Source organism: Vulpes vulpes, chromosome 8, assembly GCF_048418805.1.
Source record: "Vulpes vulpes isolate BD-2025 chromosome 8, VulVul3, whole genome shotgun sequence".
Classification (NCBI taxonomy): Eukaryota; Metazoa; Chordata; class Mammalia; order Carnivora; family Canidae; genus Vulpes; species Vulpes vulpes.
Window position 1 is genome coordinate 47528877 of NC_132787.1, and position 10084 is coordinate 47538960.

The following is a 10084-nucleotide window of genomic DNA, read 5'->3' on the forward strand; positions in this document are numbered from 1 at the left end:
TTTATAATTAATCCAGATTATTTCTAGTTCTGTAAGCACAGGCAGGGGCAAGAGGGAGAAGCAGGCTCCCGCTGAACAGAGAGCCCCACATGAGGCTCCTTCCTGGACCCTGGGAACATGACCTGAGTCCAGGCTAACACCCAAGCAACTAGGCCACCCAACCACCTCAGGATGTCCCTTCCTATGTGCATCTGGCTCCATGGAGTGGGGAATGTGTGGACCTAGCTGTAGGTAGAGCGGATTCTAGACTCCCTCCACCAATAGTTTCCATAGACACAGTGGGTAGGTCCAGTTCCCTCCCCGGAACAGAATGGGTTGCAACGCCAGAATCCATGGTGTCTGGCCAGGGTCGCCTCGGGACAGATATGGCTTCAGCTAGGTCTAGGGAAACCCCAGGGAAGCATGGCCCACTTGCTGATGTGGGAGGACTGCTATCTTAGACTGTTGGGGAGAGGTCCCTGGACCCTCAGCTATGACACATCTACACCCACGTTGGGGAGGTACGACCGGGGTTGCAGCCACACTGGGTCTCAAGGCCACACATCAGCCCTGGAGCCTGTCCTGCTCTTGGGTGGCCTGAGCCATCCCTATGCCTGAGCTTTCCAGGGGCCCTGGCATCTGCACAAACCATAGCCGCCATGCTTGGAATGAGCCTGGAGGAGAAAGTGTCCAGGTAGAGCTGGCAGGATGGCTGTGGGTTGTGGCCTTGGAGTCAGGGACCAAGTGCCTTGAATCGGTACGGACCACCTCACCCCACCGACCACCCAAGTAGAAATTCTCCAAATGATCCTATGGTTCCAGCCCAGCCTGAGAACTAGGGACCAGGTCCACGGGGCTGGTAGACATCCTCCAGGGGCTGGAGGGCTGCTCCCGGTCCTGGTGCTAGTCCTCTGCAGGCACTGCCTGGTGACCGACCATCTGCAATGTAGGAAGAACAAAGTCCCTGCAAGGTGCACCTAGCGATGCCCATGGGCCTTTTCCGCCATCAGCTCCAATAAGGACTTGGCCCCTGGAGCTCACTTTGGGGGTGCACCCGCTCCTGAAATGCTCTGCATTTAGGACGCTGACCACAGGGAAGTCTGCGGCCCTCAGTGGGGGTGCCCCGCCTTCCCAGGTCCTTGAGCTCCAGCCCCACAGGTAGGAGCCAGGCAGGAGGCAGACATTGGAGAGCCGCCCAATACCCTGCACGGGGTCACCCCTAGGGATTCCAGGAGACGCCTTCCCTCAGTCTCTGCAGATGAGGTGCTCTTGAGCTTCAGCTCTGGGGCTCCCAGGGCCGACATACAGGTGACACCAGCACGCACCTGACACACAAGCGTTCCCACCCACCATGACCAGATGCCCATGAAGGGCCTTCCGCCTGGCCAGTCGGGTCCCTTCAGCACACATTCCTCCTGGCTGCCCCTTGTCCCCTAATGCTACACCTACTGGAGAAGTGGATAATCCTTCCCAGGCCAGAAGAACACAGGTCTCCACCAGGGGCACCCCTAAATTTTGAAACTCAGTCCTGCGTCTTAGGTGAATTAAAAAAAAAAGTTTGGACACAGGCAGGGTGAACGCAGAGTTCTGACACAAACTGCAGAGACAAGAGGTCTTGATGGCTCTTCTGTGAAGGCTCACTGTAGATTGGGGGGCGGGATCTTCAGCTCCAGGGACAAGGAACCCAGGGCCCTTACACTCATCTTTCCCATCAGCACTGAGAGTCCTCAGGGAGCAGCAAAGTGCCACGTGGTGGAGGCCAGAGGTGCTTACACCGAGCCCAGCCTCTGAGCCCTGCAGGTGCATCTCCACTAAGGCAAGTTTGCACCTGACAATCAAGGACACGGGCCCTCCTTCAGAAGACCCACACAGACCACTGGATCCCACCAAGAGTGCTGGTCACAGAGGCTGGCAAAACTCAGCTCTACGGGGAAAGTAGCATCTAGCTTCCTTTGTATTTTGTTCTTTCTTCATTATATTTTATTTTCTCTTTTATAAAGCGATAATTTTATTTGTTATGTATATACTTTATATATTTCTTATTTTGATTACTTTCCTTGCACTTTAAGTTTCTTTCTTATTTTGGGATCTAGATTTTTTTTAAAGCAGGCCAAAATACACCCAGGATCTTGTTTTTTAGGGGGTTTGCTGTTATGGTCATTTTTGCTTCACATTTTGTTTTTTGTTTTCATTGAATTTCAATATAAGGACATTTAGTATAACACACAGTGCTCAACCCATCAACTGTCCTCCTCAGTGCCCATCACCCAGTTATTGCAAACCCTGCCCACCTCTCCTTCCACTACCCTTTGTTCATTTCGCTATTCGGGGTCTTTTTTGATTCCACACAAATCTTAAAATAATTTGTTCTAACTCTCTGAAGAAAGTCCATGGTATTTTGATAGGGATTGCATTATGTGTAAATTGCCCTGGGTAACATTGACATTTTCACAATATTAATTCTTCCAATCCATGAACATGGAATATTTTTCCATCTCTTTGTGTCTTCCTCAATTTCTTTCAGAAGTGTTCCATAGTTTTTAGGGTATAGATCCTTTACCTCTTTGGTTAGGTGTATTCCTAGGTATCTTATGCATTTGGGTGCAATTGTAAATGGGATTGACTCCTTAATTTCTCTTTCTTCAATCTTATTGTTAGTGTATAGAAATGCCACTGACTTCTGGGCATTGATTCTGTATCCTGCCACGCTACCAAATTGCTGTATGAGTTCTAGCAACCTTGGGGTGGAGTCTTTTGGGTTTTCTATGTAGAGTATCATGTCATTGGCGAAGAGAGAGAGTTTGACTTCTTCTTTGCCAATTTGAATGCCTTTAATGTCTTTTTGTTGTCTGATTTCTGAGGCTAGGACTTCCAGTATTATGTTGAATAGCAGTGGTGAGAGTGGACATCCCTGTCTTGTTCCTGATCTTAGGGGTAAGGCTCCCAGTGCTTCCCCATTGAGAATGATATTTGCTGTGGGCTTTTTGTAGATGGATTTTAAGATGTTGAGGAATATTCCCTCTATCCCTACACTCTGAAGAGTTTTGATCAGGAATGCATGCTGTATTTTGTCAAATGCTTTCTCTGCATCCAATGAGAGGATCATATGGCTCTTGGTTTTTCTCTTGCTGATATGATGAATCACATTGATTGTTTTACGAGTGTTGAACCAGCCTTGTGTCCCAGGGATAAATCCTACTTGGTCATGGTGAATAATTTTCTTAATGTACTCTTGGATCCTATTGGCTACTATCTTGTTGAGGATTTTTGCATCGATGTTCTTCAGGGATATTGGTCTGTAATTCTCCTTTTTGCTGGGGTTTTTGTCTGGTTTTGGAATTAAGGTGATGCTGGCCTCATAGAATGAATTTGGAAGTACTCCCATCTCTTTCTATCTTTCCAAACAGCTTTAGTAGAATAGGTATGGTTTCTTCTTTAAACGTTTGATAAAATTCCCCTGGGAAGCCATCTGGCCCTGGACTTTTGTGTCTTGGGAGGTTTTTGATGACTGCTTCAATTTCCTCCCTGGTTATTGGCCTGTTCAGGTTTTCTATTTCTTCCTGTTCCACTTTTGGTAGTTTGTCGCTTTCCAGGAAAGCGTCCATTTCCTTTAGATTGCCTAATTTATTGGCGTATAGCTGTTCATAATATATTTTAAAAATCGTTTGTATTTCCTTGGTGTTGGTAGTGATCTCTCCTTTCTCATTCATGATTTTATTAATTCTAGTCTTCTCTCTCTTCGTTTTAATAAGGCTGGCTAATGGTTTATCTATCTTATTAATTCTTTCAAAGAACCAGCTCCTGGTTTTGTTGATCTATTCCACAGTTCTTTTGGTCTCGATTTCGTTGAGTTCTGCTCAAATCTTAATTAACTCTACTCTTCTGTTGTGTGTAGGATCTATTTGCTGTTCTTTCTCTGGCTCCTTTAGGTGTAAGGTTAGCTTTTGTATTTGAGTTCTTTCCAGTTTTTGAATGGTTGCTTGTATTGTGATGTATTTCCCCCTCAGGACTGCTTTTGCTGCATCCCAAAGATTTTGAACGGTTGTATCTTCATTCTCATTAGTTGCCATGAATCTTTTTAATTCTTCCTTAATTTCCTGGTTGACCCTCTCATCTTTTAGCAAGATGGTCCTTAACCTCCACGTGTTTGAGGTCCTTCCAAATTTCTTGCTGTGAATTAGTTCTAATTTCAAGGCATTATGGTCTGAGAATATGCAGGGGATGATCCCAATCTTTTGGTATCGGTTCAGACCCGATTTTGACCCAGTATGTGGTCTCTTCTGGAGAAAGTTCCATGTGCACTTGAGAAGAATGTGTATTCAGTTGAGTTTGGATGTAAAGTTCTGTAGATATCTGTGAAATCCATCTGGTCCAGTGTATCATTTAAAGCTCTTGTTTCTTTGGAGATGTTGTGCTTAGAAGACCTATCGAGTGTAGAAAACTCTAGATTGAAGTCACCAAGTGTAAGTGTATTATTATCTAAGTATTTCTTCACTTTGGTTATTATTTGATTGATATTTTTGGCAGCTCCCAGATTCGGGGCATATATATTGAGGATTGTTAAGTCCTCTTGTTGGACAGATCTTTTAAGTATGATATAATGTCCCTCTTCATCTCTCACTACAGCCGTCGGGGTAAATTTTAGTTTATCTGAGATAAGGATGGCTACCCCTGCTTTCTTTTGAGGACCATTTGAATGGTAAATGGTTATGCAACCTTTTATTTTCAGGCTGTAGGTGTTCTTCTGTCTAAAATGAGTCTCTTGTAGACAGCAAATAGATGGGTCCTGCTTTTTTATCCAGTCTGAAACCCTGCACCTTTTAATGGGGTCATTAAGCTCGTTCACGTTCAGAGTTACTATTGAAAGATATGATATCTATTCAGTCCTTGTTTTTGTGGATTGTTCCACTGGACTTTTATTTATTTATTTATTTATTTATTTATTTATTTATTTATTTAATTTATGATAGTCACAGAGAGACAGAGAGAGAGAGGGGCAGAGACATAGGCAGAGGGAGAAGCAGGCTCCATGCATTGGGAGCCCGACGTGGGATTCGATCCTGGGTCTCCAGGATCGCGCCCTGGACCAAAGGCAGGCGCTATACCGCTGCGCCACCCAGGGATCCCTGGACTTCTCTTTAAAGGGAAATTTTAAGAGTCCCCCTTAAAATTTCTTGCAGAGCTGGTTTGGAGGTCACATATTCTTTCAGTTCTTGCCTGTCTTGGAAGCTCTTTATCTCTCCTTCCATTCTGAATGAGAGCCTTGCTGGATAAAGTATTCTTGGTTGCATGTTCTTCTCATTTAGGACCCTGAATATATCCTGCCAGCCCTTTCTGGCCTGCCAGGTCTCTGTGGAGAGGTCTGCTGTTACCCTAATACTCCTCCCCATAAAAGTCAGGGATTTCTTGTCTCTTGCTGCTTTAAGGATCTTCTCTTTATCTTTGGAATTTGCAAGCTTAACTATTAAATGTCGAGGTGTTGAACGGTTTTTATTGATTTTGGGGGGGGGGGATCTCTCTATTTCCTGGATCTGAATGCCTGTTTCCCTTCCCAGATTAGGAAATTTTTCAGCTATGATTTGTTCAAATACATATTCTGGCCCTCTGTCCCTTTCGGTGCCCCCGGGAACCCCAATTAAACGTAGGTTTTTCTTCCTCAGGCTGTCGTTTATTTCCCTTAATTTATCTTCATGGTCTTTTAATTGTTTGTCTCTTTTCCTCAGTTTCCTTCTTTGACATCAACCTGTCTCTATGTCACTCATTCGTTTTTCCACCTCGTTAACTCTCGTCGTTAGAACTTCTATTTTGGATTGCATCTCATTCAATTGATTTTTAATTTCTGCCTGATTAGATCTAAATTCTGCAGTCATGAAGTCTCTTGAGTCCTTTATGCTTTTTCTAGAGACACCAGTAGCTTTGTAATAGTGTTTCTGAATTGGCTTTCTGACATTGAATTGTAATCCAGATTTTGTAGCTCTTTGGGAGAGAGGACTGTTTCTGATTCTTTCTTTTGAGGTCAGGTTTTCCTTCTAGTTATTTTCCTCTGTGTAGAGTGACCAGAAACACGTTTTATTGGGAAAAGGAGAAAAGGAGAGAAGAGAATGGAGAAAAGAAAAAGAATAAAAGAAAAAAGCAAAAAAGATAAAAACAGGAAAAAAGAAAAGAAAAAAAGGGGGGGTAAGTAAACAGAAATTAGAAAACAGAAAACAAGGGGTAGTATCCTGGATTCTGTGTACTGTAAATCCCTTGACTTCCTCTGGAACTTTCCAGTGTTGGTTGGTCAATAGTTTGTTTTTCCCCTGTTGGTCTAGGTGGTCTTCTGGGGGAGGGCCTGCTGTTCTGATTTTCAGGTGTTACCATTTGGGGGAGCTGCTCAGTCCCCTGCCTGGTGCAGGTCTCAGTGAAAGATGTGTAAGCCGTTTATCAGGTGAGGCCACTGTGAGGCTCAGTTGGGGCTGTTTATCCTGTGAGGCCCCAGGAGGAACAACAACAGTGGTGGCAGCCAGCTTTGGAGACCTGGATTTAGCTCCTGCAGTAACTATGGAGCTCCCTGTCTGCAGGGGCCTGGATGCTCTGGGGGCACGGTTGCTGATCTGCTCAGCTCAGGGCCGCACTGCGGTAGGAGTGTCCTTGCTGTCCTGGGCCCTTCCGGCTTCTGCCTGTTCCGGGGGGAGCGCCAGATCGTGGGCTGTGTCCCCCGCGCCCTGTCCTCCCGGGCCTGCACTGCTGGAATCACGCTTCCGGCCGCGCAGCTCCCTCTGCACGTAGCCTCTGCCTGTGCCGCCCCTGAGCTGCTCCCGGGGCCACACAGGCCCTTCCACGCGGAGCTGCCACCTGAGCCCCTTGGGAGCTGCGCCCGGGTCCAGCCGTGTGCACGCTGCAGCCCTTTAGGGAGCTTGGCGCACTCTCCCCGGGGCGCAGTTGTTGTGTTACTGTCCCAGGGAGCCTGAGGGTATCCCCGCCCTCCTGGGGTCCTGCTCTAACTCCCTGCGAGTGCCTTTGAGCCCGGGAAGATTGGTGCAGCTCCTGCTTCTCCAGGACGGAGCTTTTCTGTCCTGGGGGCGCTCGCCCCAGCCGTAGCCCGGCTCCTTGCGGGGTCCCTCCTCCTTGGATGCCTTTTTTTTCTTTAATTCTTTTTCCCCCGTCTTCCTACCTTGATAGAACCGCGAACTCTTCTCACTGTAGCATTCCAGCTGCTCTCTCTTAAATCTCAGGCCGAATTCGTAGATTTTCAGGATGATTTGAAGGTTATCTAGGTAATTTGGTGGGGTAGGTGATTTGGGGACCCTACTCTCCCGCCATCTTGCCCCTCCAGATTCTTGGCCTGCTTTTAAAAAGAATCTAGATCCCAAAATAAGAAGGAAACTTAAAGTACAAGGAAAGTAATCAAAATAAGAGACATACAAAATATGTACATAACAATTAAAATTAGGAGTTTATAAAGAAGAAAATTAATAAAAAATAATAAAGAACAAAGTGCAAAGGAAGCTAGATCCTACTTTCCCGTAGAGCTGAAGCTTTGCAGGCTTCTGTGATCAGTACTCTTGGTGGGAGCCAGTGGTCTGTGCCAGTCTTCTGGGGGAGGACCCGTTCCCCTGATTGTCAGGTGCCCACTTGCCTTAGTGGAGATACCCCTGCAGGGCTCGGAGGCAGGGCTCAGTGTAAGCGTCTCTCGTCTCCACCAGGCGGCGACAAGCTGCTCGCTGAGAGCTCTCAGTGCTGATGGGTGGGATGAGTTTGGGGGCCCTGGTTTCCTTTCCTGGAGATGAACATCCCGCTCCCCAGATGCAGTGAGCCTTCACAGAAGAGCCATCAAGCCCTCTTGTCTCTGCAGTTTGTGTCAGAACCCTGCATTCACCCTCCCTGTGTCCGAGGTTTTTTTCTTTTTTCTTTTAATTTAATCTCAGACGCAGGACTGAGTTTCAAAACCCCAAAATATAGGGCCTCCCCTGTTGGAGACCTGTGCTCTTGCTGCCCGGGAGTGTCTCCTCCACTTCCGCATTAGGTGAAGCACAAGGGGACAGGGGCAGCCGGGAGGAACGTGTGCTGAAGGGACCCGTCTGGCCGGGCGGATGGCCGTTCATGGGCATCTGGTCACGGTGGGCGGGAGCGCGTGTGTGTCAGGTGCGTGCGGGTGGTGCCTGTGTGTCGGTCCTGGGAGCCCCAGGGCTGTAGCTGAAGGGCACCTCATCTGCAGAGACGGAGGGAAGGCGTCTCCTGGGATCCCTAAGGATGACCCCGTGCATGGCAGCGGGCAGCTCTCCGACGTCCATCTCCTGCCGGGCTCGTCTGCTTGGGGCTGCAGTGCAAGGAGCTGGGAGGGCGGGGGGCCCCCACCGAGGGCACCGCAGACTTTCCTGCGGGTGGTGTCCTAAATGCAGAGCCTTTCAGGAGTGGGTGCGCCCCCGAGGGAGCTCCAGGGGCCAAAACCTGATTGGAGCTGATGGCGGCAAAGGGCCACGGGCGTCGCTAAGTGCCCTTGCAGGGACTTTGTTCTGACTACGTTGTGGGTGGTCGGTTGCCAGGCAGTGCCCGCGGAGGTCTAGCACCAGGACGGGGAGCAGCCCTCCAGCAGCCCCTGGAGGATGTCTACCAGCCCCGTGGACCCTGGCCCCTAGTTCTCAGGCTGGGCCGGAACCATAGGATCATTTGGAGGATTCCCATTTGGGTGGACAGTGGGGGTGAGGTGGTCCTTACCAGTTCAAGGCCCTTGGTCCCTGCCTCCAAGGCCACGACCCTCAGCCATCCTGCCAGCTCCCACCTGGACACCTTCTCCTCCAGGCTCGTTCCCAGCGTGGTGGCTATGGTTTGCATGGATGCCAGGGCCCCTGGAAAGCTCAGGGATAGGGATGGCCCAGGCCACCCGTGGGCGGGACAGCCTCCAGGGCTGACGTGTGGCCTTGAGACCCAGTGTGAGTGTAACCCCGGTCGTACCTCCGCGACATGGGTGTAGACGTGCCATGGCCGAGGGTCCAGGGACCTCTCCTCAACACACTGAGAGAGCAGTCCTCCCACCTCAGCAAGGGGGCCATGCTTCCCCGGGGTTTCCCTAGACCTAGTGAAAGCCCCATCTGTCCTGAGGCCACCCTCGCCAGACACCATGGATTCCGACGTCGCAACCCATTCCCTTCTGGGAAGCGGCCGGACCCACCCACTGTGTCTATGGAAACTATGAGTGGAGGGCGTCTAGCATCGGCTCTACCTATGGACAGGTCCACACAATCCCTTCCATGGAGCCAGATGCACATAGAAAGGGACATCTCGAGTGCCTGTGCAGCCCCGTCGCTTGGGTGTCCACCTGGGCTCAGGTCATGATCCCAGGGTCCAGGATGGAGCCTCAAGTGGGGCTCCCTGCTCAGTGGGGTCCTGCTTCTCTCCTGCCAGTGCACGAGCTCTCTCGCTCGCTCTCTCTCACCATGCACCCCCATAAATCTCTAAAGCATTTCACAGAAAAGGAAATGCAGATACAGATAATGGTGGACACGTATGTGTGCACAGAGGTGACTAGGGGAGGCAGAGAGGTTGGGGTATAAGGGCCACCTCTCAGAACTCCGCTTCCTCGCAAACGCTGAAACTTACGTGTTGGATCCGGAGGCCTCAGACGAGGATGTCAGCTCTCATCTCCAAGGCGTGAGGGCCATGTCAGGGGCATAGTAAACCCGAAGGGACCGACCCCACCCCCACTCCCCTATTCTTCCAAATTTTCCACCGACATTCCTTTCCTGAGGTTCAATGACCAGACAATAAGTTGCAAAGGAAGCTCCCGTGACAGTGTGACCTCTGTGTGTGTCTACCTGTGAGAGAAAATGAGGTACAGGGGTCAGGAGACAGAGATAGACAGAGAGACAGAGAGAGACAGAGAGACAGAGAGACAGAGTGAGAGACAGAGGAGAGAAAGAGAGAGAGATTTAGAGAAATAGAGGGAGACAAGGCTAGAGGGAGGAGGCGACCATGAGGGAGGAGTGGGGAGATTCACTGCCCGCCCAAGAGGATCGGGGTTAGGGGTGAATCAGGCCTCAGCTGACACCACCATGGCAAGATTGCGTGCGTGGAGTGTGTGTCCCTGGGCGTCCCCGTCGACCCCTTGGAGGAGTGCTCACACAAG